A 9,941-nucleotide genomic window follows, 5' to 3' on the forward strand; every position below is an offset into this window, starting at 1 on the left:
TAGGATTTATTGAGTATAGGGAGGACTAGGGAAAAATAGTTAGTTTTACACATTTTACCCCTCTCTTAATAAAGTAGAATGAGTGGTTAATTTACAGAAAAGCCAGTATATAAATTAAGTATTAGTATATCCAACTGTAATAAACAGTTCTCCAGGCTTAAATGTCTGGTTTTGAGGTAAGGAAAAAATTAAAATGAGAGATACAAAGAAAATCCATATTTTGTACTGTATCTCACTCAATTTTTACTCAATTTTCTTCATTCTTGTTAGTATATGAAAGATATTCTAAAATAATGAATTTAGCAACTTATTCCACACATTTTCGTTGAGTTTTGGCTGAGATATGAGTTTTTTTGTGTTTTGGTACTTAATGTAACAAAAATCATGTGATTTTCATGTACAACTATATTTATGAAAATGACTGTAAACTTTTTAGTAGGTCTAGTAGTCTTTATGTTCCTTGAGTCTAAACACACTATATCTCCTAGCTTGTACTGTATAGAGGGGCCTGAATGACAATCATAGTACTTCTTTATAACTTTAGTAACTTAGTCTAGGCTTTTCTTTACAAGTTCCTGAACATCTTTAATATACTTAACCTATTGTTTAACTGAATATGTACTAGTCTTAGTCAAAACTGATTCAAAGCCTACAGAGTGTCTTCTAGAGTTAACATAGAATAGAGATAACTTTATAGTAGAGTGTTCTTAATTGTTATATACAAACTCAGTCATAGAAATCCATTCTGCCCAATCTGACTATTTATAGTTAACATACAAACAGAGATACTGTTCTATCTCTTAATTAATACACTCAGTTTAACTATTAGTTTGAGAATAATATACTGTAGAGGGATTCCCTTCAATATAAAGAGCTTTGTAAAGTTCTCTCATGAGTTTAGTATTGAATTGTAGTCCTCTGTTATATATAATCTTTCTAGGTAATCTATAGAGTCTAAAGACTTGATCCCTGTACAGTCTAACCATTCCTTCAGCTATAACCTTTGTAGTAGTTGGAAGAGTATGTATTTGCTTAGAGAAACAATCCACAATAACACAAATAGTGTTAAATCCCTTAGACTTAGACAATTCACTAATTAAATCAACAGATATTACCTACTAAGGTCTAGCAAGTGTATTATAAGAATGTAGTACCTTTTGTCTTGTAGTGTGTAGGGATTTTGTTCTTTAGCATTTATTACAGTCTTGAACATACTTTTTAGTGTCTGTTATTATCTGTAGTTACTAGAACTCTCTCTGAATCATTTCAAGCATTTTCCTATACTCTAAATGTTCTACAAGTAGGGAATCATAATATTCCTTCAGAACTATTAGTACAAGGTCTAAGGGAACATATATCTTCAAATTCCTGTGTATATAGTTGTCTCTAATAAGTATACCAGTTAGGTACTCCTCTCCTTTATCTAATAATTCTTATTGAGTATTCTAGATCTTTTGTAGAGTGACTTTACTGTCTGTATACACTATTCCTCTTAACTAAGAGTCCTTAATAAAGGTAACATCTTTGTTATCATACTCTCCCTTATTAAATTAAGGACTTCTAAACAGTGTATTTGCTTTTACAAGTGTTTTTCCAGGTTTATGTATTAAAACAAAGTTATAGTCTACTAGTTCTGTTCTCTAGTAAGTCTGTCTGTAGTTTAACTTGTAGGGAGCCTTAAAGTATGTTAAATTAGTATAGTCAGACTATACTTTAAAGGTTTGTCTTACTCCTAATAAGTACTAGCACTAGTCCTTAATAGCTTTAACAATAGTAAGTATTTCTTTATTATAGATTTTATAATTTTGCTCTGTAGGGTTTAGAGATTAAGATCTGAATACTATAGAACACTATACACTATTTTGCTTTTAAGAAAGGACTGCTCCAAGTGTGTAATTAGACAAATTAGCTTCTACTCTAAAGAGATCATACTTATTTAGAATTGTAAGAACAGACTGTAAGCTTAATTGTCTCTTAAGCTCTTCTATAGCCTCTCTTTACTTATTTCCCCAAATAAATAGAACCTTCCTAGTTAGTTTAGTGAGTAGACAAGCTATTTTGCTATAGTCCTTAATGAATCTCTGATACTTTTTTCAGGTACATTTGAATCTCATTATTCCTAATAATGTGTCCAAGATACTTAGTAGTAGATCTTTTGAATTCACACTTCTAGAGCTTAAGGAATAAGTGATTCTCTTATAGAATTGTAAAAACCCTTTAAACTAAGTGTCTATACTCTTTAATATCTTTAAAATAGATGAGGATATTGTTTAGATAAACAACAACTAATCCCTCATTAATTAATTCACTAAAGATATTGTTTACAAAGCTCTAGAATGTAGTAGAAGCATTTGTAAGACTAAAGAACATGACTGTAGACTCAAACAATTCTAGATTTGTTCTGAAAGCTACCTTCTACTCATTACCCTCTTAGATTCAAATATTATAGTATTCCTAGTACACATTAAGCTTTGTAAAGTACTTAGAATCTTTAACCTTATTCAGAAGCTCTTGAATTAAAGGTAGAGGGTACTTGTTCTTAATAGTACCTTTATTAAGCTTTCTATAATCTTAGATTAGTCTTAAAGATCTATCCTCCTTCTTAATAAAGAAGAAAGGTAATAATACTATGAGGAACTTTGAATATTAAATCCTTTCTGAAGCCAGATTCTCAGAAATAAAATCCTTGAGTACATTTTGTTCTCTGAAAGCTAGAGAGTATACTTTATAATCTTTAGTCTTAAAATCCAGCTTTAAATCAATAGTATAGTCCTAAGATTGATACTCTAGTAATTACTTAAAGGATTCTTTACTGAATACATTCTTGTATACTTTAAAATAATGAGGGATTGTAAAAACCAGGGTAGGATCATTATTAACTCTCTTTAAGTACTCTAGGACATTTATATATGTCTCTAGTTCATCTAAGAACATGGAACAACTATCTAGACATTTAGTAAAGGACACAATACTTTGTCCCTAATTAATTTCTAGATTATACTTGTTTAACCAATCACATTCTAGAAAGATATTACTTAATACTAATGTAGTAACTGTCAGACAAATTGTCTCTGTATGTACTTTAACAGAGAGTTCCACTTTAACATAGTCCTTTAGAAGACCTTTATCATTACTTGTACTATTAGTATTGAAGACTGGGAAGGGATTCTTAAAAGGATATGTTGTTAACTTATTGTTCTTGACAAAACCTGTATCTATACATGATCTAGTATACTCTAAATCAATTAGAGTATACATATTAATGAGTCCATAATCTGTTTTAATTGTCAAGAATATATTCAGTTGCCTTCTAGTGCTAGAGTAAATGTACAAAGCTTTCCTAGGAGAAACTGAGCCTACAAGTCTATAAGAGATGTTCAAAACTGTTCCTACACCTTCCACCTCTTTACAGACTTTAGAATTAATAGGTTTATTGAAGAAATAAGAGTCTTTACTGTCTAGAGTGTCATAGTTTAAATAACAGTCATCTATATTTGATTCAGATGTTTAGTATTAACTATTTACATGATAATAACTCTGTTCTAACTCTTCCTCAGACAATACAGTATTTATACCTAAGGATTAACAAAAGACTCCTCTTTCTCAATCTGTTCCTCTTCTGATTCTTTATTTATAAAGTCACCTTCCTTTAATTCCTACATTGCCTCTGTAAAAGTAAACCTTTCCTTAGGTTCTATAACTCTAAGAATCATCCTAACTCTTTAATACTAAGAAGGACAAACTCTGACAAAGTGACTAATCTCTCTACAAATGTAACAAGCTTGATTTTTCTGAGAATTGTTAATCAAGATGTCTATTAGTTCTCTAGCTCTTAAGAATGTTTTTCTATTAAGAGTTGACCTGAAAGGATGTAAGGTTGGTTGAGAATTTGTCTGTACATTTGAGACTTTAAAATACACAGGGGAATTAGATTAAAGAGAGTTGTGAGCCTTGTTAGGAAGATTAAAGTGTAGACAATTGTCAGATTGACTACTAGAGAGTCCCCTGTATGTTAATCTGAATTGTATACTTTTTCCATTTATTATAAGTACTTAGGCCTAGTAATAAGTGTATTAACTAACAAAGTACTTTAGGATTAAGAGTATACTAAAGTAAATTAATTAATATAGAGTCATATACTTTACTACTCAGTCTAGCTTTAGTCTTAAGAATCTTAAACTGTTAGAAAAAGACATTTACAGAGTAATTTTCTTGCTTGAGTTGTTTAAGCTTCTAGATTACAGTTTCTTTCTTACTAGGGTTATCAAATGATTGTCCTAGTTACTCTATAAACTCTTAGAATGATTGTGTACAAAGAATTTTGCCCTCAGTGTCTGTGTTTTAAGTAACCCAATTTTCTACCTATATAGTAACTGTCCCTTCCTTTAGATAAGAAAGTACAAAGAGTATCTTCTTTTTACTGTTATAGAAGGTTCTTTTATTAGCTAGGATATACAGTAGACATTCTCTTTTAAAGTCCTAATAATCCTTGCCTCCTTTATACTCTCTGAGAGTAGTAACAATCTTTCCCAGGTTTCTAATAAGAGTATAATACATTACTATAGTAACAGCTTGACTAGTAGCTTCTATAATCAATTGAGAGACCAAATCTATATCTAAGTGTATATATACACTTTATTAGGACTATACAGACTCATAAGAGAGTGTAGAAGAGTTTCCTAAAGGATTTTACATTGTTCCTAAAGCTAGCTCTAATGAATCAACTTCTAAAGTACTAAATACTCTTTCAAATACTTGAGTATACTCTAAAACGTCTGAGTCTTTGTTAGAGGCTAGTGTGAATGATTATGAACAATGTCTAAGTCCTAGAGACAGTTCCTTCAACTAGTTTACTACCTAGGTAACTTTGATCTTTCAGTTTTAAACTCTTAAACTGTTTATATATACTCTGTTCTAAGTACAATCTAGTAACTCTTATCTAATAACACTAAATAACTATAAGACAATACTGGACTTTCAGACTGTAAGGTCCCTAAAGGTGTTACTACTTAAGAGAGACTCTAGTCAACTAGTAAACAAAGGCTAGGAATCAAGCTTTATAAGTAGTAGGTCAAAAAGTATTTAGAAAAGAGTATAACTATGTAAATTGTAAAAACAACACACAAACTCAAAAGAGTGAAAGAGAGTAAAGGATGATAGTAATTCAACCTTGAGAGTAGAGTATAAAATAATAGAAAATAAAGTAACAAATGAGTAAGAGACAATATAGAATTAATATAATAGTAAATTAGTTTAATAGTTCTTTAAGAAAGTAAAAAGTATGTTTATAAAGGAAGTAAGGAATATTCAAACAAGTAGCAGCTCAGCTTAAGTAAAACAATTGAGTAGTAGCTTGGATTGGGTAGATTGGGCAGATTGAGCAGATTGAGTAGGAGGAGTAACTAAGTAGTAGCTTGAGTTAGAGAAAGTTAAGTAGTAACTCTGACTATGTGTAGAATGAATCAAACAGTAGTTCAGACTCAAAGGAGAGTAGGATTAGATAGAGAGGATAGTTGAGTAGTAGCTCAGACTAGAAGGGTATTGATTGAGTAGTAGCTTAGACTAAGAGTAGTATTAAGGTAGAGATAAGTTTTTTAACTCTTATATTAGGAGAGATGTGTTCTCTAAGTTAATAACACTCTCAAACTGTGAATATAGACTTACAGCCCTTAATCCAACTATATTCCCAAAGCTACTAGCTAGGATTTATACTAAGAGAACAAGTAGGAATACAAGAAGAGTCAAAAAACTAAGGAACTACTATATCTTCAGACTACTTTTTATAATAACTAAATAATAAGAGTAAAGTAAGGAATAAAACTTGAGAATAAGATTAAAGAAATAATAAGGACAAATATTGTAAAGCCAACAGGTGTATCAGAGGCCAGGAAGAATTAACAGAGTGTTACACATTAGAGAATATAGGTTAAGAGACTATTATACAAAAGAGGCACAAGTTACTATATTAGGTGAGAAATAGATTGGTTGTATTATAATTATATACACTATCTTGTGTCTCTGTAGCTCTCTCCTACACTCAATACTAAGATGATCTCTATGAAACTTTGTAGAACAATAGATAAGATGTTAAGGATTATGAAAATCTAGTAGTAATGTTGGCTTTTTGTAAAACTGACAGAAATATAAAGAAAAAGAAGTAGATCCAATCCTACAATCCTAACAGAAACTACTGATAATGATTTAACAGGCTCTTAATAAATTTGGTAAAGTGTTTAGTATTAAAAGACCCCTTAATAATAGTACAGTCAACAATCCTATTAATTGTAATACTAGGTAAAACAGAGTATCTTTGTTTAGATAGTGAGTAATTATTCTCTATATACAGATTTTCAGATTTCTCACCTCTTTCCTCTTATGAAGAATACCTTACAGACTGTATGTAGACCCTCTTATACTCATACTTTGTCTTGTATGTAAGCTTACCAATTACAAGCACTTTTATTAACAAATATAAGCTAATCTGTCTTGTAATTCAGAGTTATGTACACTTTGAATTCTGCTTACAATTGTTCATTTCTCTCCTATACTTGTTTACTTATTTATACTGTATTAGTTAAATAAATGTTAAAGTAAGTAAATCATATTTATTAACCTTCTTTAATGTGAAACCTACCCTCCTTAACATTCTCTAGATTGTTGACTCTAAACACTTGATCCTACTTTGTTACTCTATAATATCCTTTAACTTGTTAAGGTAAGTATTATTCTGAAACTCTAAGACACTTAGAAGGAACTATAAAATTCAATTTACATGTTACTTAATACTAACAAGTGTAATGTGTGATTTTTTTAGTTTTACTCCTGTGTTATTGTAATTAAGTGCTTGTAACTGTTCTCTGATTGATTTCATCTTTGTTACACTGTCTCCTTCTAACTATGTCCTCAAAATATGATAGACAGTCAATAATAGTATGTTCAAATAAAACAATATTTGAGTAACTAGTATGTTACAAATATGATACATTCAAACTATAATAGTATGTATATTCTATAGTACTACTATTTCTATAATAGGAATTAGACAGTGTATACCTGAGATGAGTATTTACAACACACCTTCTAATGCTTCAGGAAAAATACTAATTCAAGCTTTAATAAACAAGCTAGTAATGTAGGACAGTAAGTGGATTAGTTTAATCAAGGTACTTTTGGTAATTCTACTAAATTTTCAGAAAACAAGCTTTAGTACTATTCTACAAACATGACATTAAGCTCTTAAAGCCTGACTACACTCTATACTCAAGTGTGTTTCCTTCTATCATACTGCCTGAATCTACTAGCCTTGAATCATCTATAGAAAAACTGACACATAGAAAGATACCTTTAATAAAAGTATACAAAGCTACTCAAGTAAAGGAAAGTAAGCTAATAGGCTCTATACAAGCAAAACATCTGCCTGAACACTCTTAAAAGCTTACAAACACTATACTTGACAGTCAGTCAGATTCTATACCTTCTGAAAGTATCCTTACAGTATGTATTCATTCTAACTACTCTATTTTTTACATATCTTACTTTATTTATAAATCAAGTATAAAATGTTAGACATACTAAAAGAAGGTCAAGCTAACAAACCAAAGGCTAGTGTCAAGTATAGCCCTGAACAACCCTGTAAAGTTGCTATAGATGTAGCAAATATACAGTCTATAGTAAACAATATTACTCTTAGTATTCAGGTAAGCTTTCCTTATTCTATTACATTGTTACTATACTAATTTATAATAAGTCTGTTGAGATTGTTGATGAAGTTGTTAATCTATCTAATAATAGTGTTAATCTCTATACTAAAGAACCATTAGAGCTTGAATTGACTTGTATAGCTTTATAAGTAGTAATAGGTAGTAATAGTAATAAAGCTAGAGAAGATAATAGGGAAGAGTTTGATTTAGATAAAGTCTTAGATAATGAAGAGTTTAACATTACTAGTATGTATTTGTATCTACTACTTGTTATTACTAGCTAATTAATAACTGTATCAGCTGTTTGTAAACCTGGCCAGACTGTATTATTAGCTACTCAGACTCAAAGACTGAGTTGGCCTTCTCAAGACACAAAGATTGTTATCCAGGTCTCTAATAGTTATACAGTATACAACCTGACCATATATAAGTTCTAGAGGTTTTGTGTTCTTCTACATCAAACAGAGGATATTATGAAAATACTTAGGAGTCATATTTCTCTTGTGTACAAAGTCTTATAGTGTAAACAAACTGGTCTGAAAATGGTTCTACATTATTTGGAAAATGACAACAATTATGTGAAACTGTTCTCTTAATACAAAGAATACATGAATGTACAGTAGAAGAAGAAGAAGGGGGGTGCTATATTATGTCCAATCATTCTTACTAACATTAATAATAAATTTCAAGTAGTCTTTTCTTTATTTCTTTAAAAAATATTTACTAATAATAAACAAGTAGGCTTTAAAGGCTACAAGTTGTAAGACTAATAAAACTAAAGCATTCAACTCTTGGTCAAACTCAAACAATACAAAGACATTTATACTGTCTATTATTACTGAAAGGCTTCAGAAGATAGAGGCAAACTTCTATTATCAAAAGTACAGTCAGACATGCTATAAGACATACTATAGTAAACACAAATTGTATACAAACAATTACTTAACAACTCATACACAACTCCTTGTAAGTCACTAAATACTGAACTGTTTTTAAAGCTAATAATTGTAAAGAGTAACAGTATTAAAGGTGTTACAGCCAAAGATGTGCCTGAGTAACTTAAGATTATAAACTATATCAAACTATCTAAGGCTTGAGAAAAGGCTGTAAGTGATAACATGAGTGATCTTACAGATGTTAAGAGTAGTATTAGTGTAACAATTCAGGATAGCCTCTCTCAACCTGTTATACTGCCATCTGAAGAAATACTCTATTAGAAGGTTTAGGACTGGCTCTACACATGTACAACTTGTTAGGATTGTAGTCAGAATGGTTATAACTATATAGTACTAGCTAATATATTTGAGCAGAACAAGATTATGTGTCTGGATAATATTACCTTTCTTACTACAAAGGATATTATTGACCTAGCTTATAATTGTAAAGTTACTGTCTTATAAGGTCTTGCTAATCAAATCATTAGATACTCAAATGAAGATATTAAAGGTCATAAGGGGAAAGGAAAGGAGTAAAGAGACTGTACAATCCTTGTAAGCAACTCTTCCACTTCTACTTTTACTATAATAATGTATTAATTCTTACATTTCTATACTAAAAGTATAGTCTATTAGTAAATGATTAGAAATAGATTTGCTTTCTTGTGTCCTGAATGTTTGAATACTTATAACTTCTTAGAATGAATAACATTTGACTATGTGCAATTTCAGAATGTAATAATACAAATAATAACATATAAGTCTAAGACTCATCTTATATAAATGTAAATAATTAAAATAACCAGCCTACCAATCCTAATAATATTATAATAAGAGATCCCAAATATAATAACAATAATTTTTAAGACTCTATACATAATTTATAACATTTAATAGTATGTACTGTAGAATTATTATGTCTGAAATAATTGTTATTCTTACTGTTCCATTCTCAAAATTGTAAAATATTAGTTCAAATAGTCCACCAATTCTTATAATATAATAGTATAACATTCTACAAGTAATAATAGTAATTTACAGTACTTAATTATAATTTTTAGTGACCAATTGTAAATGCTACAGCTTTTACATGTTTAGAAAAGGTATTATGAGAATCATCAAAAAAGTACAGTTCTCCTTATATAATTCCAAGTATTTATTTTATCTCTATTTTTTTTACAGATATATACTATAACAGTAAAAATATAATTTTTAAATACTTTACATACATATAAAATAACACTTGTAAGGAGTAATCTACAAATCTTTTGAGTTTTAGTTAAAGTGAACATCTTGCAACAAATCA

This window comes from Fomitiporia mediterranea, assembly GCF_000271605.1.
Source record: "Fomitiporia mediterranea MF3/22 unplaced genomic scaffold FOMMEscaffold_1, whole genome shotgun sequence".
Lineage (NCBI taxonomy): Eukaryota > Fungi > Basidiomycota > Agaricomycetes > Hymenochaetales > Hymenochaetaceae > Fomitiporia > Fomitiporia mediterranea.